The sequence below is a fragment of the Pongo pygmaeus genome, chromosome 3 (genome assembly GCF_028885625.2).
Source record: "Pongo pygmaeus isolate AG05252 chromosome 3, NHGRI_mPonPyg2-v2.0_pri, whole genome shotgun sequence".
In the NCBI taxonomy this organism is placed as follows: domain Eukaryota; kingdom Metazoa; phylum Chordata; class Mammalia; order Primates; family Hominidae; genus Pongo; species Pongo pygmaeus.
Window position 1 is genome coordinate 186,699,149 of NC_072376.2, and position 27,866 is coordinate 186,727,014.

Here is a 27,866-nt window from a genome sequence, read left to right on the forward strand (position 1 = left end):
GAGACAGGCGGATCATCTGAGGTCAGGAGTTTGAGACCAGCCTGGCCAACGTGGTGAAACCCTGTCTCTACTAAAAATACAAAAAATTAGCCAGGCATGGGGGCACATGCCTGTGATACCAGCTGCTCAGGAGGCTGAGACAGGAGAATTGTTTGAACCTGGGAGGCAGAGGTTGCAGTGAGCTGAGATCATGCCACTGTACTCCAGCCTGGGCGACAGAGCGAGATCCATCTCAAAAAAAAAAAAAAAAAAAAAAAAAAATAGAGGTGCTGGGGCTGGATGCAGTGGCTCACGCTTGTAATCCCAGCACTTCAGGAGGCCGAGGTGGGCAGGTCACTTGAGGTCAGGAGTTTGAGACCAGCCTGACCAATATGGTGAAACCCCATCTCTACTAAAAATACAAAAATACATTAAAAAAAAAAAAATTAGCCACGTGTGGTGGCAGGCGCCCTGTAGTCCCAGCTACTGCAGAGGCTGAGGCAGAAGAATCACTTGAACTTGGGAGGCGGAGGTTGCAGTGAGCCGAGATAGCACCGCTGCACTCCAGCCTGGACAACAGAGTGAGACTTCATCTAAAAAAAAAAAAAAAAAAAAGAGAGAATAGAGGTGCTATAAATATTTGTATGCAGGTTTTGTGTGGACATAGTTTTCAATATCTTTTTAACATTTATTTTTCAGGTCAATTAAAATCATTATTTGTAATAATCTAGCCTTTATATGGATTCTCAAATATAGCTATTTTAAAAATAATAAACACATTCATATAATAAATCCATTCAGAATCAGACACCATTTTGTATGAAAGTGTAAACAATGAACCTGCAATTATTTTATGGAATAAGATAACTTTAGGGCAGTTTAGCAGTATTTCATTTAACATTCTTTGAAATTTGAGCAGACCTGTTGTCTATGGAAGCTGTTTCTTTTACATTGCAAACAGGGAAATTTATAGGTGTTAAATTTGCTACAAAATTGTTCCTTTATTGCTCCTTTACTAATAAAACATATTGAAAATTACATATTTGGAAATCTAAATAAAAGCATTTTCAAACTGAAATAATAAATACAACACAGTATTAGATAACTAAAACTTGCTCCCTTTATGTGTATACATATCAGACAGGACACATGAAATGCCAGGAAATAGGCAATGATGATATTTTCTCTGGATATTTCATCTCTAAACACATGAAATATATTACATACGGTATAATCCTGATGAAATATAACTTGTTATTCCAGAGGATTGGGTATGTGTTAGAGGGTCACCTATGTCCACTGAAAGTTTAAAGCATAGAAACAATTCTACGAAAAAAAACCCACACCTTTCTATAACACTATCTTCTATCAAATGACAATTTGATCAAATTAATCTTTGCCTTTAATACTAATATTCTAAATAAGCCTCCTTCTTTGGGGGTGAATTAACAAAAATTGCGCCTGGATTGTTACCACCTTACAGACTTTTTACTATGCTTCCTCACTCTATGTTAGTGACTTGTGTTGATTGGTCCAGTATGGCTCAAGTGTAAATATCTTGACATTAGAAAGATTTAACAATTTTAAGTGATTTATTATGTGTCTTAAGCTATCTTATGTCTATGGTTTATTTTATGTCTTAAGTTACTTTACGTAAAATATTTGAGAAAATAGAGAAGGATAAGTATCTGAGAATGAAGGGTTTAAGAATATCACACAAGTTCAATGTCTTTCCCCTCCCCATAGAAATTTTGACCATTTTAGTGTCAGAAAATTAATAAGTCTGCCAGGCGCAGTGGCTCACGCTTGTAATCCCAGCACTTTGGGAGGCTGAGGCTGGCGGATCATGAAGTCAGGAGATTGAGACCATCCTGGCTAACACGGTAGTCTCTACTAAAAATACAAAAAATTAGCCGGGCGTAGTGGCGGGCGCCTGTAGTCCCAGCTACTCAGGAGGCTGACGCAGGAGAATGGCGTGAACCCGGGAGGCAGAGCTTGCAGTGAGCCGAGATGGCGCCACTGCACTCCGGCCTGGGCGAAAGAGCGAGACTCAGTCTCAAAAAAAAAAAAAAAAAAAGAAAAAAAAAGAAAAAGAAAAGAAAAGAAAAAGAAAATTAATGAGTCTAAAGCTATCCCAGCAAATAATGGGATTTTCGTTCCTGACCTAAAAGTTTCTGAGATTTCTCCATTAGAAGCCTGCCTCACTGAGAGTGAAGACTTTTTAACCAATAAGCCTGGAGGTTTTAGGGCTTTAGTTTAGCATAAGGAATTCAGGAGAGAATCCCTGGGAATGTGATTCTCGCTGAAGCAAGTCACGGGTTATGATGCATTAGATGGGAGCTTCTGTGGTAGACCATGTCCCTTTTAACATCATAACATGGGAAATCTTCCTTCTACCTCTTTTTTCATACCCCTTCCCTGTGTGACAGAGGGCCCTTCAGATGCTTAGCTGCCTCTCCTATTCTAGGATCTCTTTCTGTCCTTTGATTTTCGTCTTCATCTCTCTTTCTCCATGTCTCTTCCTATCCTTTTGCTCCCATGAAACTATTTGTGCTATGCTCTGTATCCTTCCAGGTTGTGACTCATGTCCCATTTGAAGCTGGAGAAGCAGCACGATAGACTAAGATATGAATTCCCTGGATCTTCGTTGGTAGTTCCCTGCATACTTTTTTTTTTTTTTGAGACAGAGTCTCGCTCTGTCACCCATGCTGGAGTGCAATGGCACAATCTCAGCTCACTGCAACCTCTGCCTCCCAGGCTCAAGTGATTCTCCTGCCTCAGCCTCCCGAGTAGCTGCGATTACAGGCACACACCACTGTGCCCAGCTAATTTTTGTATTTTTAGTAGAGACACGGTTTCACCATGTTGCCCAGGCTGGTCTTGAACTCCTGACCTCAAGTGATCCATCTGCCTCGGCCTCCCAAAGTTCTGTGATAAAGGTGTGAGCCACTGCATCCAGCCTCCCTGCATACTCTTAAGTATGCCAATATTAGGTGAGTGGATATACATGTCTCCGGAAAAAGAACATTTTGTGGCCTCACAATGGTTGTTCTTTTCAGTATCCCCCTGACATGGCAAAACAAACTTACTGAGTGCCAAAGATCCTCCAGGAGGAAAGGAACGAAGACCTGGGGAAGGGATCTCCGTCCCATTTGAGATTCAACCTAGGTAAAACTTTCTGAAGGGTTAAGATAGCCTGGACTGAGGTCTCCCAAGAAGAGAGAGTCTGGCTCAGTGACAGGTTCAACACCAGAGCCTAGAGGTTTGTGGGGACAGCTTGTTCTAGATCCTGTGTGTAGCTGTGGTTAGAAGCCCAATTATACCCAGCCACTTTGGCAAAGCTGTCGTGTTTAGGGAACAGTGGCTGATTGTGTGTGGGTAAATCCAGTAAGCTGTTGTCTTGGGAGTCCATATGCACAGTGCTACCCTGCTGCCTGAGCAGTTTTCCATAGCAGCAAGGCCATTCCTACAGCAAGACAAGGACTCGCTGAAGCCTGATGGAATAGTTTTCAACAGTGACATTGTATAGAAGTTATGTTTAAAACCAGAACCTGTTAATGGACTGGTCACATGGACCACTGAAACAAGACTACTACCTTTGGACTAAGTTAATTCCCAGGTTTCTGTACAACAGAGAGAATGAAGGTTCCTTAAGAAAGAGAAACCAAATTACCTACTATATGGAGGAATGGAGGCTTAAGCAAGCAATTGGAAAAATAAAGAGAGATGCCCAAATTTTTCATCCTAAACTGATCGAGATCCATACAGATTATATTTAATATGCTAACTCATTGTGAATCTTTAAGAGCTGAAGGGTTTGCTAAATTTGTTTGACTACTGAACTTTTTTTAAAAAAACTATATATCTCAAGAGACTGGATTCTAAGGAACACTTGTTATAATAGAAAATGCTTCTTCAGTGACAGAATTTTAGATACTAGGTCATGACAAAGGAGCAGCACATTGGGAGCAGAGGCCCTTTCCTGGCACCCACCCATATAGTTGTTTGTCTCAGAGCAGACTAGTTCTATGGTTCTGTGCTGTTAATCATGTTGCTCTAGTGACTCTAACCCAAGGAGGGCAGAGTGTGCAGTGAGACTGTGCTGAGATGGGATTCCAACTTCCTCCTTAGCTCCATCTATGAATAATAGCCTTCGAATAATGCCCACCACCTGCAATTGCTCGTTGGCTACATGAGAATAGAGATTTCCCGTTTTATTGTTTTATGCATCCTCAGTGTCTAGAACTGTGCCAGGCACCATTTAAGTACTCAATAACTATTTATCGAATGAATGAACTTCTGATCTAACACTGTCCTGGGAAAGACACTAAAAGCCTAACTTAGCAATTTCTTTTGTACAGTTTGTACCTTGTGGCTACAAAAATTCAGGAAGTATGAGAACAGTGATGACTTGGAACTACTGACTAGGTTTGGTGGGCCCAGTCCTCAGCAGCAAACAGTAAATGTTTTATTCGTAAATCAAGTGAAACCTATCTTTTCCCAGGTTGGACCAACCCAGAATGGGGGTCAGGGTTACAACCATCTCAAACCACATCAGCTGAATCACCATCCCCCTAGTTCCACATTGCTCAATCTGAGGATAAATTGCAACATATTTAGCAACCTGTATGGTGGCATATTTTTATAAATAAATGTATTTCTATAAATCAGTATATAAATAAAAATTAAAAATATTTCCTTTCTAGTCTTTAAACTAAACTATGTATCATGAAACTGTTTACAGTGTAATGTAGCTTACAAGGCAACATTTTCATCAAATCATTCTAATAATTTCTAAATCATTATTGATTTTTAGAAATTAATGGTATGGTCTTATGTTTGGTAAGCTCTCACTAAACTAAATGCTGCTTGTCTCTAAGCTACAGTTTTATGGAGGAAACTGTACTAAATGCTTCCAATGGCTTCTCCTTGTGTCGATGGTTATTAGGTGTGGTCCCAGGCATGTGCCTCAGCAGGAGAGTGATTGGGTGGGGTGCCCATCGTGTTTAGAATGCTAATGTTTCTCACATCATCTGTACCCAGAGTACTTTTGCTTCTGCCCCATCTACAACCCTGTCACCAGCCCAGCTTGTTCTGCTACTCCTGCCAACCCTGGACCCTTCCTGAGCAGCAAGTAGGCACTGTGTCTGTCTCAGCTTCCACCTTGGTCTTCTTATATCATGCTGCCCTGTCCCAAAACCACCCATGCAGTGGCCACTGCATGATGTCATTTGGTGGCATGTGGTCTAACTTAAGCTACTTACCAACCATCAGGGCAGAATTTCCAATTTCTACCTGCAGTAACATCATGCCTGTGTGTATTGGCTGAATATCAGCCATGGCCCCGTCTCTTCTGAGTAGTTCTGCAAATCTCAAGGCCATCTCTCACATTGATGTTAGAACAAGGCCATGAATGCTGTTTTCTTCTATCTCATGATCCCTACCATTTCTTCTTCTGTTTCTCACCTCCATAAAATGGCTCCCATGTTGATGCCTTGATTCCTGGAAGGAGCTACTGTTTTGCTTTGCCTCTTAAGATCACTCAGGTGATGCTGCCCTTGCTGATACTCTGTCTCTGAGCTGAAGCAGAATCCCCTCTGTTGGCCTGAGTGGCCCATGGTCACCAGCCCAAGGCTGCCTCATGCTCTTCGTGACTTACTCCTTGCTATAATCCTGAGTCAGTGGATGATCACATCAGAAAACGCCCTCAGTTTACTGTTGCCTCCCACTGCTCCCCATCTTCTGAATTAAGACTGCACATTCTGGCTCTTTGCCTTAGGTAATTTTTTCCCCCAATTACTTGGGAGCTTTGATTCCCAGTGGCTTAGGAGAGTTGTTCTCCACACAGCTGGGCACCAGAAGCAGCCAGCTGAATGGGACCAAGGCATGAAGACTGAAAACCTCGCAGGTGACTTGGATCTGCATCCCAGGTTGAGAATCTCTAGCTTAGGAGTCTCTTTTGAGTCCTAAAGGAAATACTCAATTTCCCCCATCTGTCAGGCCCCTGCCACATCTACTGACATGCGCAATGGGATTAATTCTTAAGAAATTCACATACAGCTTAGATTGTTGCTCAGAGACTCCTGCCACTCTGTGAACCACCCCTATGGACACTGATGCACAATTTCCTTTGGGTTGATCTCATAAGTTGCATTTCCAAAAAAAAAAAAAGAAAGAAAGAAAGAAAGAAAATAATAAGACCTTGACATCATAAGGAAACCACTTTTAGTTGCTCCATTTCCTGGAGCCTACAGCTGGCAAAATGCCTGGGACAAGATGTATTCAATTCAAGGCAAAGCAGAGTTGTTAGGAGAAGCAGATGGCCCACCTAAGGTGAAAAAATTACTTTCCTGTGAGGATAGGCGGGGCAGTTTATTCACCTCTTCCTCTAGGAAGATGAGAACGTGTGGAGACAAAATAAATAAAACACATTACGAGCTCATTCCACAGATGAACAGAACAATTGGTGCTGAACAAGGCTACAGGAGGCAACTTCCAGCCTCCAGGAGGGCTGTAGGAGCTTGTCATGCATGCATTAAAGTGCCCCCAGAAATCGAAAACCATTCCATCAGAGGAGCTAATGAGAACCAACGAGTCATTGACAACAGCAACCATCAGTAACCCTCTCTGAGAGGTGGTAATGAACAGCAACAAATATTGGGGCTAGTTAAGATGAGCCAGGTAAAGGTTCGGGAAAATAACTGAATAGATTACAAGGCAGCAGGAACTGTGATCCATCTGAAGAAAAAAGGGAATCGTGTGAGTGGAGGTGTGGCAGCTAGATAATCTGCACATATTGAGGTAAGGGGAGGCCAGGCAGTGAGAATTTGTTGTGATTATCTAACTTTCCAGAGGAGAGAGACATGTTTCTTGGTAGCTACTCATGTTCAGATTATCCAGAAAGTACATTTCATTCAGAAGGCTTCTCCAGTATCTGGATGCTGCACCCCTTAAGGTTATGCAATGCTTTTGTTCTGAATCCTTGTTCACAAGCAACAGTCTGATTATGAATTTGGTCTCCCAGGTACCTTGATAATGGGCAGAATGTGTCCAAGATTGAGGGAACAAGTTTGGAGATCCTTGGAAAGGCTTATTGTGTACCTGTTACAAATAAATAAATGTGGGTTTTTTTGAGAGTTTGGTTAGCACGGGTCAGTTTCAACCTAATCACCCAGCAACACAGACAAAATCCTCTCTTGGGACCTGCATGGCTGAGGGTCAGACCCCAGAACACTTTGGCCACTCCTCTGTGTTGCCATCCTGTAAGACTCCGCTGGAGCAGCCTGGGCCTTCTTCCCTGACATCTGTGCCTGTTTAAATTTAACACAATCAGCCCAGAAAGTCATCTCCCCACCAGTTTCTTTAAAATCAACAGAGGATAATTCTAAGTAATGTTTCCTGTAATGCATTCTGGAGTCTCATAGCCCTGAACCTTAGGAAACAAGTTGTATCTCACACTCTGTGAGCATATACCCAAGTAGCAAACTCTCAGCTTCCTGCAGTGGTCCCTGCTGTCGTCTTCACCCTGATGGGTGAGGCTGCATGGTGACGTACAGGGGATCCTTAAGCAAGGAGTTGGAAGGGAAAGGTTACGCTGCCAAGCACAGCTCCAACCCAGAGCCCTCATGCCTCCTTGATCATGCCGTTTGAATGGGGGATGGCTTAGGTTAAATGAAGAAAGGGGTGGGTGTTCTCATCTACAAGAGCAGAACTAGAAGGGTGCTTCTTGTCAGCTGTGTTCACAGCAGCTGTGGCTGGGTGCACAGCTTTCCCCATTTTTCCACTGTTGAAAAGAGTGTGTGCTTCTGTGGCTGGTGCTGGCATTCTCATCCCTGACTCTTGTAAAGGTGCAACATCATCACTTCAAGCACTCTCTCTTAGTTTTCTCCTCCCTAGGGTGTGAATAGTTGACATCGTGCACTCCTTGGGGGGCACTACGCGCTTGCTTGCTATAGTACACTTGTTTACTGGTATTTTGGTAACCAGTAGTTTTTGCCTGTCTCCAGAATAAGAGGGAAGCAGCAGTGACCCAACTCTGGAAATTATCTACCAGGCTCACATCCCGTATATTGCCCTATATCCCTTGAAAACAGCAAATTTATATGCACAATAAAAACATTAATATTGCATACTAATTTCTTCTTCCCCCAAATTGGAGAGTTGGCAGAAGGACTAATAAAGATGACTAGTGTGAATAGTCTCTCAAAATAGTCATTTCATAAATTAAATAGGAGATGCATTCACTGCAGCTGAGATTTATGAAGGTTCTGTGAGGTGGCAAAACAGGGTTTGCAATTCAGGATTTTATTGCCTTTAGGGGCTGTGGCTAATCTGTTGTGAAGCGAGGTTTCAGTTGGGTAAAGATTGAGTAAGTAGAACAGAGATGCATTGTGTAACCCCTGTTTCCTTTTTATTTCTTGTGGACCAGTGAATATCCTAAGTCCCAAACTGTACTCCAGCTTAGTAGATTTAATTTTTGAGTGTTTTGTATCATGACAGCTCAGCATTTCTTGGAAAAAGTGGCCACAGATAACCATGGCCATTATATCAGTCTCTGTGCTGATGCTGAATTTGTCTGACAGACTCACACTGGGGCCTCCAAATAGCCTTTTCTTTAAAGGGAAAGAGAATTGGCATCTACCGATTACTTACTCTGTCTCCAAACGACCTTTATTTCTCATGGCAAATCTGTGACATTGGTATCACAGCTATTTCACCTTTGTTCTGGATAGGATTGAGGCTCAGAGAAACTAAATAGCTTGCCCAAGTTACTTAATTAAGAACCTTAGAAGCCTAAAACAAACATGATCTCTTCTGGTCAGTTTTATACAGGAGAAGTGAGGTTTCAGGATTTAAACCAGGCCTATCTGCCTCCAAATCCGTTGCTCCTTCCACTGTGCTGTGTGGCTGCATGAACACACCAGGAGGAGCTGGAGAAATGCCATAGGGTTTTAAAGCACCACCAATAAAATCATGCGAAAGAAAACATATTTTGAAAAAAAAGGCTGATTGTCATGTTGAAGCGCCCCACTGGCAAGTCTCTAGGAGGCCCTGGTAAGACCAGCATGTGTGCCTTGGGGTGTTCTGAGTACCTGGGAGGGCATGGGCCGTGCAGTCTCCTCTCCCGCAGGGTAGATGAGCTGGGCAGGGGCAGCAGCAATGCTGCCGCCCCAAAGTCATCTGCCCACTTCCAGTCAGAGGCCCTAAAGTTTTCCTAGTTATCTGAGTGTCATCTCTTACGATGACTTATCCTGCTCAAAGCCTCTTTATTTAAACATTTGCCAAGTGGGAGGGATTCTGTCCCGACAACGGCCTCCTCATTTCCATGTTCACTCCCAACGCACAGCTCAGACTCCTGTGCGCGGATCCGTCTGCCATAAGAGCCTCCCAAACGATGCTCCCCGCTGCCAGCCACTCCTTGCGCCCATCTTGTGGCTGCTAGATACATCGTCCTACACCACAGCTCCGATGATCTCATACCCCTGCTCAAAAGGAAGGAAGTTTCCAAATTTCAAACTCCAGTGCCGGGCGCGGTGGCGCGCCTGTGGTCCGGGTGACTGAGGAGGCTGAGGTGGGAGGATCGCTTAAGCCCAGGAGTTGCAGGCTGCAGGGAGCTATGATTGCATCACTGCACTCCAGCCTGGGCAACAGAGTGGGACCCCGTCTCTTAAAAATAATAAAAATAAATTATTTTAATTGTAAAAGTTTGAAACCTAGAAAGCGTCTGGGGCCATCCCCAGGCTCCTGGGGCGCTGTCTTCGTGTGACAGCCTCTAGGACTAGAGTGCTTGGTTTGTTTTTGGAAGCCATTTCCTCAGAGTGATGGTTTCTGAGGAACCATCAGCTGCAAGAGTTCTGCTTTATAAGAATATACACATAAGAAGAAAATAGAAATAGCCTAGAACTCTCCGGATTTCATCACATCATCACACACACACACCCAAACACACACACACACACACACACACACACAGTCACGTCATCACACACTCCCCACACACACCCCACACACAATCACATCTTCACACACACACACACACACACACACAATCACATCATCACACACAACACACACACACACACACACACACACAGACACACACACACACACACACACACACACACACACACACACACACACACAGAGCCTTTGTCTTTTTACATTTAGTTGTTATCTAGCGCCACCTGGTGTTAAAACTAAACAGCACCTCTGGAGAAAAAAACGAATCTACAGGCATGTTTTATCCCAAATCGAGGATCTTTAGCACTGGAAGGAAACTTAGAGATCATTTAGACAGATGCCTCATTTTATAGATTAGTAATGTATGCAGATTTAGAAACAGAATTGAATCTATAGTTCTTGAATTCAAGACACCTCAATTTTCCAGCATGCCCCAGTTGCCCCCTAAGCCTCCAAAGGAATTGGGCTAGACTGATGCCACCTTTGGAAAAAGACAAGAAAAGAATACTAGCATTTACAGATCCTTTATTATAAGCCAGTTATTCTGCTAAATGCATTTACAAACATGACCTCATGATCTCATTTCTTCTTCATAACTAGTCTCCCTCCCTCCTTCCTTCCTTTCTTCCTTCCTTGCTTCCTTCCTTCCTTCCTCCCTTCCTTCATTCCTTCTTTTTTTTCAGAGAGGAGGTCTTGCTCTGTCATCCAGGCTGGAGTGCTGTGGTGTGATCAGAGCTCACTGCAGCGTTGAACTCCTGGGCTCAAGCGATCCTCCCACCACCTCAGCCCCACAAGTAGCTGGGACTACAGGTGTGAGCCACTGCAGTAGGGTGATCTTATTCTTGTTCCGCAGATGAACAAAGTAAAATTCAGAGACCTGCAACATACCTTGAACCTGCAAGTACTTTTATGTCTGTTTATATAAGGACCTGTTCATTCCAGTTGTCTCAGTGGTCAGTGTGGATTGCCACATGAATAATTTGGTGGTGGCTTAAAAAACAAATATTTACTTCTTGCTCATGTTTCATGAGAACTGCAGGTTGACTGTGGGTCAGCTATAACTCTGATGGGCTCAGCTTGGCTGGATGAATAATTTGGTGGTGGCAATTGGCATAGATCTTGAAAAATAAAAGATAATGAGGAGCTCAATAAGGTCATATCGTATTATTTGTTCACAATTATTCCTTCCTTCCTTGCCTTTTCCATACTTCCGTGCAGGCAGAATACATTGCCCTCCCTGCATTGACCTTGGACTTGGCCACTTTCTTTGGTTAATAAAAATGTGTGTGGACTTGATATTTGCTGCCTGAGCAGAAGCTTTCAGTGATGTGCTTTGGTGAGACCTACTTCAGCCTTGACCTCCCCCGTGAGAACAGCACACCTTAGAGAGTTGCTCTTCCTTCAGTCCTGGCTCCTGGAAGGAGACAATAATTGTGGCTGAGCCGAATCCAGCAAAGCTGAGCCCATCAGAGTCGCAGCTGACCCACAGTCAACCTGCAGCCCTCATGAAACGTGAGCAAGAAATAAATAGTTTTTAAAGCCATTGAGAATTTGGTGGTGTTTGTTGCTGCACCAAAAGCTGACCAGTACGGAGTTTGAACACAAGTCTGGTTGACTCCAAAACCATTTTAGAAACTCTCTGTGAAAATGGACACTACTTCCAGGATGATGTCTAATATGGTTTGGCTCTGTATCTCCACCCAAATCTCATGTCAAATTGTAATTCTCAGTGTTGCAGGAGGGGCCAGGTGGGAAGTGATTGGATCACTGGTGGGGCGGACTTCCCCTTTGCTGTTCTCGTGATAGTGAGTTCTCATGAGATCTGTTTGTTTAAAAGTGTGTAGCACTTCCCCTTTCACTCTCTTTCTTCTTCTCTGGCCATATAAGACATGCCTGCGTCCCCTTCACCTTCTGCCATGATTGTAAGTTTCCTGAGGCCTCCCAGTCATGGTTCCTGTATAGCCTGCGGAACTGTGACTCAGTCAAACCTCTTTTCTTAATAAATTTCGCAGTCCTAGGTAGTTCCTTGTAGCGATTTGAGAACAGACTAATACAATGTCTAATTTAACTAATTTGAGAACCTACTAGTGTTAGTAGTGGCTGAGGCTTTCACCTCCTTCAAGGCTTTGCTGAATTCCACTCTCTCACTGACACTTATCCTGAGCACCTAATTTAATTCTGCAGTGTACTTCTCCAGCTCTACCTCTTCCGTCTTTTTTTTTCTGTTCATAAGTTTATTGTCTTTATCTGAAAAATCCTCATAGAAAATTGTTTGGTTTAGCTCTCGGCAGCCCGCTCCTGAGCTCTGAGGGAGCTTGCCTTCTTTTGAGCTACCCGATCTTTCTTCTGAGCGAGGGATATTTTGGGACAGTTCCACCTCTTCTTTTTAATTTCTTTCTTGGGCTTCTTTTCATAGACTGGATTCTCATATAGCAGCATGAGCTTTCTTATATATCTCCTCCATCATGTCTGGAGTTACGCTGTTCTTTATGTATTGAGAAAACTGTTTTTTGTAAGCATCTTCATCTTCTTCTATTAAGTAGCACAGGTCATCTGCAAACTTCTGGCCCATGATGTGCTTCCGGTGTACTTCTGCATTAAATTCCTTGCTTTCAGAATCATAACCAAGAATTCATTTGGTACTGTGAGGGACAGACAAACCAAGGAATCGTTTGCTACTGTGAGGGTTAGACAAACCTCCATCCACAGCTCCCTTCAGGGCGCCAAACACTTTATTGCCAGTGGTAGTTCTGGCAAGGCCTGCAACCAAATAGCAGGTAAAGGCACCTGGCTGACCATCAATGCTTTCCACATTGTATTCATCGCCAGTCACCTCCACTTGGCCTTCATAGATCTGGTCCATGCCTAACCTACTGAGAAGCCTGCGGGCCAGCAGCAGGCCAGTACAATACGCTGCAGCATAATTTGTCAGGCCGGCCTTCACACCATATTTTGTGCAGACTATCATAGCCCCCTCTATGCGGGCATAAGCAATCTGACAAATGATATCTCTATCAACCTATATTTGGGTGTGTTGTATTTATTTTTATACTGTATCACCAAGCATTTCTGAGCATAGTAATCAGTTTTACCCTTTCGTCATCTTCTAAATTTCACTTGGTATCTGTTAAAGTAGGCCTTATTCTTAACAACTTTAACAAACCCCATCCTGCAGAACAGAGATCCACATCCGTGGCTCGACAGAGACCAGCCCCAGTGGGGGAAAAGGGCCCTCTTCTGTACTTTTGATTCCCTTTACCTTGATCTACTTTTTTCTCTTTTTGAAAGCACCTATTGCCTTCTAAAATACTCTACAATGAACTTACTTATAATGTTTATAGTTTAAATGTCTCCCTTGCTGAATTTTAAGAGGGAAAGGGTCTTGTGTGTTTTATTTACTGCAATCCTTTAAACAATGCTTGGTACATAGTAGGTGCTGAAAAATATATTTTTGATAAATGAAAACACTTCTGAAAGAATGGTAGCTGTTGTATTTTGGTAACATGACCAGTAGAGGTCATAGATGAGTTCTTTAATTATCTTGGAGCTACAACCACTATGTCTGTTTATACAAGGATCTATTCATTCTAGATGTCTCGGTGATCAGTGTGGATTACCGCACGAACAATTTGGCGGTAGTGATTAGCGTCGATCATGAAAACTGCACATTAATGATGCATCGGATTGGCTTCCCCTTCATATATGACCTAGTCTTGGGAGCCAAGCAGAAAAAAAAAAAGAAAAGCAAATAGAAAACAGGATGCAAGTTAGGGCAGAAAGTGTTGGCTTCAAGGCTATGTCTGTCTGTATAAATTGCTTGTAAATGAAAGTTAAATTTAAATAACCAGAGAAGATAGTAGAATGCTTATTGTCAATTGCAAGCTATTTGTTTAGATTAATAATACCTCCTCCCCAAAGTCTGTGTGAGTATGTGAGGTGGGACAGGGGAGGAGTATATACTGATAGAGCCTATTAATACCAGGGCACTTGACTGGCTTTTTCCTCTTCCCTTTTACCACAAAAAAACAGCAAACCACAAATCATAAGCCATGATTCTGCCTGAATGTGGTTTATTCTCTCTGGCTTGATAGCTCGTGCCTAAATGTCACAGTATGTAACCACAGATATGGAGGTATAAAGGAATGATGACTTTGGATCAGAAGTGAATACTTTTCTTTTGATTGCATATGGATTTTGATAGATTGATTAGTTCAAGGATAAACATTTGAGAAGGAAGAAAATGTACTTTATTGATTGCCCCCCACACATCAGGCACTGTGATAGCTACCTTTCCATGTTATCTCACTCCTTGAAGTGAACAATGTCGAAGATAGCATCTAGAACTTAGTAGAAGCTCAATAAGTTGTCAAATGAGTCAGTGAACAGTAAATGACTCTTAGGAAGAAGCATCTGTTTTTCTGTTTTGGTTTGGTTTGTTTGAGGGGGGGTTGATTTGTTGCATTTTTTTATGTTTATGTTCAGTGTTTTATATTCATTACAGGCATCCATCTCCTGGGTCTGAAAAGTAAATAGAATGTGGTCCCTGTCACAAGACACTGAAAGGTGGGCCTGGATGGAGAGCTAGGATGAGGGGATGTTAGTTCTGGTCCTGCTCTGAAAATTAGCCATTCCCTTTGATTATATATGATAAATCATTACATAATTCCTACTTTTTCTACTTCACAACATGTCGTGAGATAAATGTAAGATGCCATACTTGAAAGGTTATTGAGATTTTAAATGGGAAAGTTAGTCAATAAATGGGAATTTAATGAAAAGTTTTCTGTGAGGCCTATTGTGGGAGAAGTAAGACTAAAGCACAAACTCAACCATGTATCACACATTGCTGGCCTTGTGTAAATGCATGGATGAACAAAACAGAGCAATGATTTCAATATCGCACACTACTTGCTTGATGCCGCCTTAATGGAGGATGTGGATTTCCAGACTGAAGAACTCCATTGTGTTGGAATATTAGAGATAATTTTTTTTTGAGCTTGGGGTTGGTAAAGGGCCAGAGACCTTAGTTCTTACACTATTCTGAGGCTTGTCACCAGATAAATGCAGGGGTAGATTCTCTTATGGGATGATGTAGAAACAGAATATGGCAGCTTTTCAAAAATATCTTTAGTATGGGGCAGGTAGGGTGGGAGGATGGGGAAGATCACTGTTGGAAGACTTTCCTCTAATAGTTTATGGAAGTTCATTCTCACACTAACAGAAGTAAAATAGGATTTCTTTCTTCCTCTCCTTTTTGTTTTCTTCTTCGATAGCACTTTGAGCTTTAGTTGGCTGTCAGACACATAATATATAAATTGCAAGCATGATCATCACACAGAATGTAAAGATGGCCAAGTGCGCATGAACAAATTAGAGGTTACTTAGTCAAATCCAAGGAAATATGTACCTGATAATGGCTTTGGCTGAAACATATTTTTATATTTTATAGCATGTTCACATTTGCCAGTGGTTAGCAAAGATTAAGCTTGCCAAACTTTAATGTGGTACAAATGCCATGTTCAAGGCAAAGTAAGTGGACTGTTACAGGATCTGGCAAATCAAAAACATTATCAACAGCTGTGGTTTCCAAAGGTTTTGTGAGACTGGAATAATAAAGTTGTGTGCATTTTAAGTGGTCATTAATTTTCCCATTGTTTTTTAAAAATATAACTTATGATCATGAGTAGCTTCACATGGTATTATAGTTATAATCAACTTTTGATTAGATGTGATAATGGCCAGAAGGCAAAAATTAATTAGGTCCCTAATTATTTAATTAAGGATTTATAGAGTGACTTCTATATTCAGGGTCATGTATTTGCTACTAATTGTAGCCACTCACTTCACATCTCTTCCCATCCTTACTTTTGCCAGAATTGTAATAAGTGTTCATTTGAATTTCACCTATTTCCATTGATCATTACTAGTGGACACATCTTTAGATGTGAAAAAGTCAAAAGGAAGGATAATGAAGAAAAACAGTGATTCTAAATTGTTAAACAAGAGACCTTTGTATAGTGGAATTTAGATTCTGATTCTATCTGATGTTAAAAACCATTTGAAAAGGGACAGGAGATTAACATTTTGTCTAATCTAGCAACTTGAACTGATAAAGTTTTATCGTGACTATGACCGTATATGATGCCAATCATTATCAGTATCTTGGCTTTTCATTTTATATTTTAATTGCTATAATTATAACCCTGGATAATTAAAAATTACCTTTTCAATAAAGCTGGAAACAAAAGGAAAAAAATGTCTGTCAAAGATTATCTAAATTCACATTTTCTCTGTAGGGTCTTGGAATTTACTGTTTTATAAAAAGCAGTCTCCAAGGAGTATGTTTTCTCTTTGGATGGTTGTTGGTTTCAGCTAACCTCAAGGAGACTTTGGTGATTCATGATTCACCTGGTTTTCTCCATAAAATAGTTGGGAAGAAACTGCTATGAACCTTATGACATTAAATTGTTTAAGAAAAAAAATCTTAACTATTAATATACTAAGGTACTTTTTCTTAAAAAAGTGACTTTGTTAGTTTCAAATATTTTTAATAACACACTTAATGCTTATAGAGTTGATTTATCACCAACAGTGTTGCTTAGTAAATGTCTTTTGAAGATGGTTTTAATGCAAAGATAAGGCTTCATCTAAGATATACAAATCTAAGTTCATACATGGACTAGCTCTTCTAGTCATTATTGTTTTTCTAGAGGCCAAAAAACTTAGTTGGACCTATAGATATTTTTATTGAAATGAAACAATGTTACCAAGAAAAATTGCTTTACCATTTCAGTGCTTTATCCAGTCTTCCCTAACCAGTTTAGCACATTCACTTGCATGGTTGATAAAGAAAGCATTTACTAAAAAAGTTAAAATGAAGGTAATCTGGAGAAATTATTCTCAATTTGAAATTTATTTTAAACTATTAATAATAAGAAAACCTTGTATTTGTATCCTTATTGTGAATACAATACTTTCATATGCTATAATTCTCTTTTTTTGGTCTTTTATCTCTTTTATTTTTAAATTTTTTTCAATTTTTTCCTTATAGCGTTTTGTTGTGACTGTAATACCTCTGATGGAACCTGTCTTAGTCCATTTTCTGGTGCTACAACAGAGTATTACAGACTGGGTAATTTATAAAGAAAAGATGTTTATTTGGCTTATGGTTCTGGAGTCAGGGAAGTCCAAAGGCATAGTACTAGTGTTTGCTCAGCCATTGATGAGGGCCTCCTTGTTGTGTCATCCCATGGCAGAAAGCAGAAAGGCAAGTGACAAATGCAAGAGACAGAGAAAGAATAGAAAATAACTTACCCTTTCATCAGGAGCACACTCCCCTTATAACTAACCCACTCCCACAATAACAGCATAAATTTATTCATGAAGGCAGAGCCTTCAGGACCTAATTATCTCTTAAAGGTCCCACTTGTCAATACTGTTATAATGGCAATTAAATTTCAACATGATTTTGGAGGGGACAGTCAAACCATATCAGAACCTTAATATACAGCTCATATTGAGGGAAGTTTTTAGGGAAAAACTTGAGCAGACCACAAAAACTTCAGATACATAAGGACAACATAGATGGCTTATTTAGCCATGCTCTGTGGTGCTTCATACTATTAGCATTTAGCTATTTGGTTTAGTCTAATTTCTTAACAAAATAGAAACTGTATTTATTCTCAAAATGGCAAAACTATGATATAAGAATTTACAAGGCAACAATTCAGCCTATTACAAATAGTTAATTCCATTATGTGTCAACATGTCACTTAGAAATAAAAAATATTATTAGCTGTTTCTTCTAACCCACAGTAGCCTTATTAAAAGCAGATGATATAAACCTTGGATACATGAGGCCAGGATGCATTTGATTGGCGCAGATCATTGCTCTAAAGAGCAACTGATGCAGGACTACCTTCTTGTCCATACTATATGCAAGGCCATTTTCTGCTATACTGTGCTTAAGAAATGTGTGAAGCTAGGCTGGGCGCGGTGGCTCACGCTTGTATCCCAGCACTTTGGGAGGCCGAGGTTAGTGGATCTCCTGAGGTCAGGAGTTAGAGATCAGCCTGGCCAACATGGTGAAACTCTGTCTCTACTAAAAATACAAGAATTAGCTGGGCATAGTGGCATGGGCCTGTAATCCCAGCTACTCGGGAGGCTGAGACAGGATAATTGCTTGAACCCGGGAGACAGAGGTTGCGGCAAGCCAAGATCGCGCCAGCTTGGGTGACAGAGTGAGACTCCATCTTAAAATAAAATAAAATAAAATAAAATAAAATAAAATAAAATAAAACAAAACAAAATAAATGTGTGAAGCCCATATCATGTTGAATGACTTTGTAAACCAAAGCACAATAAGATGCTATGTAGAAATTGTCAGTCATCATTTATTTCTGCCAACTTTCCAAGTTCGTATGCCAATCATTGGGAAAAAGATTGCATATACACTTTATGACTTCTTAGCTGACAGGAACATGCTGGTGTGGAAATACTTTCACGGTTCTGTAACATCATTGGAAAAATTTAAGGCTGAGTAATCCATAAGTAAAAGTGCATTTTCACAGGGCAAAAAAGGCAGAGTTACCAGTAAGTTGTCAATTTCATGACCACCGTTTTGCCTTTTTAATTTGGTTTTAGGACATTCTTTTCATTTTCCAAAAGACTTCACATTACTGATTAGGAGGATTTTGCCATAAACTCAGAAGGCAAAGCTGTTCGAAAAGATCACTGTATGCTTTTCTTGAGTTTGAGTCAACAGCAAGGAATTTTCTGGTCCTTTTAATTGGTAGCTGGCTTTCCAGTAGTTTTCCAATGCAGTAAACCTAATTCACCCCACTTATTTTAAAAGATATCCACTCTGTGTCTCTCACACATATACTGGATCGCTTCCTGTGTTCCCTAGGGGGCAGGTATGATGGACTACTGTATTTCCAGGCCTATAGTTCTTTGTGCTGTTAGAGCTCTGCTTTCTTTTAGTCCACTGGCCCAGGGCCCAATGAGACTCTCTGATCAGCATGAGGGCTGGATTCTGAACATTCGTTCCTGACACCAGAATGCCTCATCATCTTTTATCCAATAGGAGCCTTGCCAGTGCCAATTCACTCATGGAAAAATATTAGCTCATTTCTTCTATTCTTGTCTACTGCATTCTTCTCCCTCCCCTGCTCCCATATCTCCAGGGACCTAAAAGGGTATTCCACTGATTGCTACAATGATAGTAATAGGTAATATTTATTGAGCACTTACAATGGGCCAGACAATCCAAGAACTCCACACATCGAGCAAGAATGCTTCCTTAGGCCTAGCTGTCAACACTCCCACTGTCACTTCTGTGCCATCATGCCCATGCCATGGGGGGCTGAGGCCCCAAGCTAACAGTTCTCCTGGGATAAGTTTGCCAGATTTCACAAATATAAATATAGGAAGTCCAATTACATTTGAATTTCAGAGAAACAGTGGAAAAAAATGCATGTCCCAAATATTGAATAAGACATACTTATAATAAAAATTATTTATGTTTACTTGAAATTCAAATTTAACTGGGCTTCCTGTTGTCTACCTGGCAGCCCTGTTTGGTAGCCTGTCTGTACTACATCTGTAGAAGTCACCCACAAACCCCAATGTGCCCGGGCTTCTCCTCATTCATCCGGATGTTTGAGGTTGGGTCCCAGGAAATGAAGTAGAAAAAAAAAAACCACTGGTGTCTGATTTCCTCTTCTCCTCCCCTCCCCGACTTCTTGCACTTTCAACTCCGTCCACCACATATCTGCGTCCCTACTCCAAGTGTAAGTAGATGCCCAGTATACATAAAATCTGTGATCTAGTCAGCCAGTCCTATTTATTTTTATTTTATTGAGACAGGGTCTTGCTCTGTTGCCCAGGCTGGAGTGCAGTGGAACGATCATGGCTCAATGCAGCCTCAACTGCCCTGGCTCAAGCGATCCTCCCACCTCAGCCTCTCGAGTAGCTGGGAGTACATGTGTGCTTCTCCACACCCAGCTAACTTTTAAAAAATTAGTACTTGTGGAGACAGGGTCTCGCTGTGTTTCTCATGCTGGTCTTGAACTCCTGGGCTCAAGCAGTCCTCCTGCCTTGGCCTCCTAAAGTGCTGGGATTACAGATGTGAGGCACCTCACCTGGCGTCAAGAATTATTATCTTGCTATTGATTTGGAAAGCTTATTTGGATGTCCGAAACTAAATATTAACTCTTTGAATAACTTTGCATTCCTGTTGCTTTACTTTGATCTCTCCCTGGTACCCTTGCAGATCAATGGCTGTCTGGCTAATAAGATACCAAGAAATGCAAAAGAGAAATGCATACTGATGTATTTGTGAGGAGGAGGATTTTGCAAATTAAATTATATGCATTTTTTAGCGTTGTCTGTCTTCCCCTTTTTTACCACCCTAATCTAGAATTTAATCTTCATGAGCATATAGACCCTAATCTGGGAATGCTAAAACAGGGCCAGACACTGCCTAGTAAAAATGTGTTGAGTGACTTTTCCAGTGAGGAAAATGAGACTTAGGAGGTTAGTTTGCCCCATTTGCACAGCAGAGCTGGGCTTCACATGTTGATCTGACTAATTCGTGAGCCCTGGCACATCACTGGTATGTATTTCTGCCTATCTGCTGTCTAGCAGTTCATACAGTTTGTGTGTGGTATGTTTTTCCTCTTGAAGTTTGGTTTCAATGTGGAAAAAGCAAAAACAAGAAATGCATTTCTTCTTTAGCTCAACAAAAGGGATTTTTCAACACTAGCAACAAAAGATAAAGGAAAAACTGAAGAAAAACAAAAAGAATCTCGAAAGCATAGAACCATCAGGTTTATAAAGTACTGCTTTCTAATCGTACGGTGACCAAAGATCTTTTTATTCTGCCTCCTGTCTGAGAGTCCAATGCGAATGCCGTGATCTTGAGATAATAATTTCTTGCATAGGGCCACACATAGCCTATGGGAAGAGGCACCTTTTGCTGGTCAGACACGGTGCAGCTCCATGGCACACAGCCTGGTAGGAGGAGCGCAGACTGAATCTTAGCTGCACTTGCTGCCCTGGCCAGGCACCCTCATGGACTGGACAGCCCACACCTCTATAGGTAATGGCCTTTTCTTGGCATATCTGGCCCTCCTTCTCTGAGGTAGTGGGAGTTAAGACTCTAACATGTGTTTTTTTTGCTGGGGACACAATTCAACTTACAACAGGTTGCTAAAAGAGTTAAGTATGGTAACTTATATGAAGCACCAAACAGAAAACCTGGAATATAAGAACTACTTAATAATTAGCAGCTATTATAGTTATTAATGATTTGTCCTCTTGTCTTTTGGAGTGGTTACTTTGGGATTAAATGGACATATGTATAGATGACCTATGCATATGTATAAATAAAAGTGTGTAAATATCAGAAAATGTTAGACACAAGAATCAATTATTGAAGATCAAAGAAAGACTTTATGCATATGTTTGGGGTGCAGGGGAGGAACAGAGCAGGGATACAGGATAGATGGTGAATACGTGTGATAGAGTGTGTCCAGATTGACTGATTTTGGGTTAACACTCCATTTAACTTCACTTTGGAAACAGGTCAAAGGGAGACAGAAAGGGAATCACACTTTACCCTTCAACAATATAATTCATGTCAGAAATGGTCAGAATTTTTTCTTTGATTTTGATGACAGAAAAACTCAAACTACAGTTATTCAACAAACAGCATTGCTGGGGAAACATTTACTAGAGTTAACAGTTTGAAGCCTCTGTGGGGTTTAAAATGGTACACTTTCTGTGGCACCTTAGGCTTCCATGTGTTATTTGAAGAGAAATTCTCACTGTTAATGTAACCAGAAAGAAGAAAATTATATTTGTTAGGTCATGAAGAGAGACATATCACTTGATCTTGAACTCTCCCCTTCAGGACATCCTTCATGGAGGTTGTACACCTAAGACAATGAAATAGAAAGCATGAAAAAGAGGGGAGCCTTCAAGAAGAGGAGGGTTGTTTGTAAGAATCTGATCTCCATTAAGAACAGGGCCAGAGGAAATACATTTGAATTGCAGAAGGAAGAATTTAGGCTAGATCCAAATTCTCTCTGACTGCATGGGTAACCAGTAAAATAGGTGTCCACCATCTATTATGTGGTGGATGTAACCAGTACATTAGATGTAAAATAGAGGCTAAACAATACCTTTTTAAGGGAGATCTGTAAAATTTTGATAGAAATAGCATTGCTAAAATTCAAAAATCATAAGGCCTTCTGAATATTCTAACCAACATATAAATACAAAAATTAGCCAGTTATGGTGGAATGCACCTGTAGTCCCAGCTACTTGGGAGGCTGAAGTGAGAGAATCACCTAAGCCTGGGAGGTAGATGCTATGGTAAGCCATGATCATGCCACTGTACTCCAGCCTGGGTGACAGAGTGAGACCCTGTCTCAAAAAAAAAAAAAAAAAAAGAGAGAGAGAGAGGAGAGAAAATACAGGGAAAAACAATCTATAGTCATCAGAAAAAACAGCCACTATAATTAGATCCTCATTTAGAAAGAGACTAGAAAATAAGTATGTTTACAAAGATGAAAATAATAGACAGTGGGGACTCCAAAAGGGCAAGAGTTGAAAAACTTCCTAAACTACCTAGTGGGTACGATGTTCATGATTTGGGTGACAGGTTCAGTAGAAGCCCAAACCCCAACATGATGCAGTACCTGCATGTGACAAACTTGCACATGCACCACTGGAATCTAAAATAATTTTTAAAAAGAAAAGAAGTATGTTTAAAATTGTTAAAAGGCAAACAGAGTTCTGCTGATGGGCAAGGGGGTACTGCATGTTATTTGAGGGGCCACTTCCTGTGGCATAGGCTGGGGTTCAAGCAGGAGAACTGAGCATAGGAGTGGGCAGGGCTCCTGGCCTTTGACTGTGGACCAGCGGGCAAAGGGAAGTTTCAGTCTATACTCCAAATGAAAGTGAGTTTGGAAAGCAGACTGATTAATTGCAAAAGGGTAGAAACAGCAAGAACCCAATGAAAATGAAGCATGACAAAGCCAGTGAATTTAGAAGGTGGAATATGTGGTGTGTACTCTAAGGCAAAAATACACACAAATATAAGTACCTGTTTATAAGTCACCTTTAGAGGAGTCTGTGATTGGAAGCTTCCTGGGGCAATAGTCAGAGGTATTGCTTTGCCTGTAAAGTGAAGCCAGATCCAATAAAAGAGACTATGCTGGGGCATTAATAGCAAATTTTAATGCCTTGAACCATAGATATTTAACTAGAGTTGGTTTCTCTCATTCCTGCCCCAGGAATGTCTGCCCTTTGTTATGTGAGTATAAGAGGCAAAACTTCCAGGGTCTTCTGTCTGATCATCTTCCCAATGAATGGGACAGAAAGTTTCTTAGCACTAGAATTGGGCCTTGATGTTTTATCATAGTATGAATTAGTGTCATGCCAGGTCTGTAGGTAGTACATCACCATGCAAGGAGGTGTGTTGAAGACATGTGATGGTTACTTTCATCCACATTCAACTGTTTGGAACTTTTTGGTACCTGTTTTTTGATAAGGAATGGAATAGTCAATTAAATAAATAAAATCAGTTCAAACTGTTTGCTTAAGAAATTTCCAGATTTCCAGACAGGAATCACTTGTCTTCATGGACAAAATCCAACTTAGAAGTAAAAGCCAGATTAGCATAACTTGATGAGGATACATATAGTGGTTGCACATTGTGATGTTGTCAAATGAAGCATTTTAGTTGAGTAGGAAGAATTTAGAGCCAGTATCACGGGATCTGGAAAAGCAGCCAGTAGTAATTTTCCCCTCCCTCCCTCCCTCTTTCTATATACTTTACAGGTCCTTCTTTCCTTCCTTCCTTGTTCCCTTCCTTCCTCCCGTCTTTCCTTCCTTCCTTCCTTCATTCCTTCCTTCCTCTTTCATGTTTCCTGACATCTATAAAAGGGAGATTCCTCCTCCTCTTCCTCCCCTCACCCCTCCTTCTCCTCCCTCTCCTCCCTTCCTTCTCCTTCTTCTTCCTCCTCTCCTCTCTCTCCCCACCCCCTCCATCCTGCTCATTCCTCTTCTTTAAGCATCTGTCTTTGTGGATAACTCTTTCTACCCACTTTCTACCCATTCACCTGTATCTGCTGAATGCTGGCCTCAGCCCCTGTGTCTACGTGACCTTCCAGCCCAGCTCCCCAGAGTTTACCATGTACCACACTCTAGATTTCTGTTCTGTCAGGTGCCTCCTCCTGCCTGAGGCAGGCATGGAGGCATGGAGGTAGCCATAGTCCTAAAAGGTATAGAAAGAGAGAGAATAGAGTTTCTTTTTACCTTCTTGAGTAGAAATACAGCCACTCTTTGCCCTGCAGGATAATTTTCAAGCTACCCTATATGTTTAAGGCAGCTGGGCATCTCAGAGTGCTGTGTGATTTATTTGTACAGATTCATGTAACACTACCCTGTTCTCTTATATTTGGTTGAAGCTGGTGGTCTTTGTTATAGCTTGTGGTTCATGATTTATCTGAGGATTACATGAGGAATTTTTTCTCTAATGATGTGGTAAAGGGCAGAGGAGGATCTCCCTTTTACAGATATCATAAAGCATGAAAAAATAGAATTGGATATAATGCTTTGCAGATATTCCGTTTTTCTTCCCAATTATTTGATTTCACTTATATACATATTATTTTCTCTTTTTCCTAGCTTTAGAAGCAAACCAACAAAATCAGTTCGGACTTTAGTAACTTTTTTTTACAGCAGCATTTAGAACATTTTGCATGTTCTGAGGAATATTATATGTGTGTATGGGGGAAAGGAATTCACACTGAATAAATTTTAGAAATAATTAAACAAAATAAAGCAGGTTCCTTTACTGCAAGACTTCTCTGATCCTTTAATATATTAATAGACTTTGTGATACTCCAAATTATAAAGATAGTTTTCCCAAACTTATTTGACCTTCCAAAAAACATAGTCATGAAAACAGAAGCTTTTAAGCTTGTTGTGTTTGCCAATGCAAGTTCTGCTGCTCTTCTGACCCAAGAGATTGTCTGATCCTGTGCTGGATTAATCTCAGTAACATAGCCTGCCCTGTACATTCTGCTCTGTGATGCAGGGGCCAAGACTCTGAAAAGTGCATTTCGCTCTGGTCGGTGAGCTTCCCCTTAGGATGCCCTATAGGGACTCTGGGCTGCAGTAGGAGGGACGGGGATTTTCCTTCTTCCTGTTTGCTTGCTGTTTCTAGGTGTCACCCTATCAGTGGCCTTTCTCTGGGTAGCACTAGTTATCTTCTGTCTTTAGCTTCTTTCCTTGCTCTTAGAACCTCACTGCAATCTGTCTGAAGGAGCAGTGGCCTCCAGCTAGTGCCTCCCTCGGAGGTCAGAGCCCCAGATCCAGGAAACCTGTCCTACAAGCTCCTGATGTATCAGGAATGACTTGGCAGTGGCCCCACCTCAAGACATGGGTCCCTACTCTATGAGGCTCTCATCCAACTTATAGTTCTGGAAACTCCAACCTCTTCCCTAAGAGTGGTAGTTACTTCTTACCCATCTCTGTTATCTTAGTGCCTCTTTTTGCTTTTTAGCCTTTCAACATCTGTAATAAATTTCCCATATCAAATTCCCTCTGTTAAAATACCTAGTGTGGTGTCCATTTTCTCGACCGGACCTCAATGGAAAAGAATGCGGTCCTCCAAGGGAGTGGCTCTGAGATGGGGCGAGGGTGGGAGGGTGGGTAGAGGAGACAGGGGAGGAGAAGCCTTGAATTCTTTCCTTGAATCTAAAGCAGTGTTTTTCAAATGTTAAAAATTTAAGGAACTCAGAGAAATTTCATTTGAAAAATTTTACAACACCCCTTGAGATAATAGGGGATGATCTGGGGTGTGGTAAAAAAGTAGAATTATGAATTTCTTTTGGATTTAAGGTGTTATGTTATCACACAAGTTTAGTAAAAAGGGAACTAAAGGAATCCTTTCTCAGGGCTCTATTTGCCACAATTGTAAACCACATATTTGAAGAAAGGGGAAGGAGAGCGTGTGACTTGGTAAAGTATTGGAATCAGGAGTGAAGTGCAAGCGATATGTTCTAAATGGAATTTCCAAAGATACATTTTGAAATATTTGGTTTAATAAATAACTAAACTGCCGGGCATGGTGGCTCACCCCTGTAATCCTAGCACTTTGGGAGGCCTAGGCGGGTGAATTATCTGAGGTCAGGAGTTCGATACCATCCTGGTCAACATGATGAAACCCTGTGTCTACTAAAAACACAAAAAAGTAGCCGGGTATCATGGTGGCGCCTGTAATTCCAGCTGCTTGGGAGGCTGAGGTAGGAGAATTGCTCAAACCTGGGAGGCGGAGGTTGCAGTGAGCCAAGATCATGCCACTGCACTCTAGCCTGGGCAACAGGGTGAGACTCTGTCTGTAAATAAATAAATAAATATAAAAAATAACTAAATTAAGTCTCAGGTTTGTAAATATTGATGATCATTAGAATCATCTGGCGAGCACTAAAATTCCACATTGCTGAGTTTGATCCCAGGCCCAGGGGTTCAGGCTGGGGTCTTAGTTGAGATGCTAGGATTGGGATCCTAGGAACTGATATTTTTTCAAAAACCACCTTATGTGATCAAAGAAATCCAATGATTAACAGATTTAGGATTCACTATTATATAGAATAAAAATCTTTTAATTATAAATGCATATATCTCTCTGTGTGTGTGTGTGTGTGTGTGTGTGTGTGTGTATGTGTGTGTGTGTGTTTAAAGAACTTAGATTCAGCTTCCCCTCCACCACCACTTAAAGTATGAGGAGCTAGGAGCAACACAGTGTTGACAGTCCCTATCCTGGCAGGGGGCAGTTGGGAAAACACTGGATTAGAAAAGATGAAAGACAATGGAGCTTCCCTAGGAGACTGATTTTTGAAGGGCTTTTGATCATCCTCCACCCAGTGGCAAAGCCAGTCATGAATCCTCAGAACCAAGGAGGTCCTGGCAAGTTCTGTTGTGGCTATCGGACATCCCTGTCTGGTCACCAGGGCTCCGAGGGGCGCCCTGCTCTCAGGATGCTGGGATATGAGGGTCTAAAGTGGGCCTTTCACTCATCAGTGCTTTTCTCAGGCTGTTACCTGTGTGTGAGTCTGAGATATAGTGACCAGGCAAGTGACTTCAAAACTGTCCACAGAGACTGCCAGGGGCTTCTCAGGTGAATGGAAAATGAAATAAATATAAGGACATCGCCAAGGTAGGCAGCAAGAAAGAGTAGAGTTTAAACTTAGTCAGAGTCCATTTTTTTGCTTTGTGACTTTGAAATGAAATACAGAGCAAAGGAGAGTCTTGATGTTTTTTAAACACTCTTGTGAAAGGGGAAAAGGGTGTTTCCCTGGCACTGCTGGTGCAGGCCTGTCTTGTCACCATGCCTCTCAAAATTAAGAAAATCAAGGACTTTCTGCTCACAGTCAGACAAAAGGATGCCAAATAACTCAGGATCAAGAAATATAAGAATAATGTGAATTTACAAGTTCAGTGCAACAGATACCTTTATAACTTGGTCATCACAAAGAGAAGGCAGAGAAACTGAAGCAGCCCCTGCCCCCAGTTTTGGCAGTGAAACAGCTGGAATACACTGGCACAATGATTTAACTATATTAAAATTCTTTTTAATTCAAACAACAAAATTAATTATTTCAATTAAAAGGATGAAAAAACTCCTCATTTTCTAATTGATTCAGTCAGCCAATCGCCTGGTGGAGTCTGGTTTGGGTTATATCATCAGGTTAGTTCGTGTTACTTAGTGTTCTGGATTTGATCAGGAAATCCACCAGGCGTGTGGCTTTTCAATAGTGGAATATTGTTGGCAGGAAAAGTCCTCAGCACACTGGGTGATTCAAGTGCACTTTCATAATTTGCTCTTGCTTTACCCCCTTTGTTATGTCCAC

General features: G+C 41.2%; 1 protein-coding gene and 1 pseudogene across 1 annotated transcript in view; both read right to left on the reverse strand.

Moving 5' to 3' along the window:
- Window positions 1-27,866, reverse strand: part of SCRG1 (stimulator of chondrogenesis 1) — a 133,034-nt gene that overhangs the window by 18,882 nt on the left and 86,286 nt on the right. The gene's annotated exons all lie outside the window — the stretch shown is intronic.
- LOC129035357 (large ribosomal subunit protein uL18-like) lies at window positions 12,204-13,119 on the reverse strand (annotated as a pseudogene).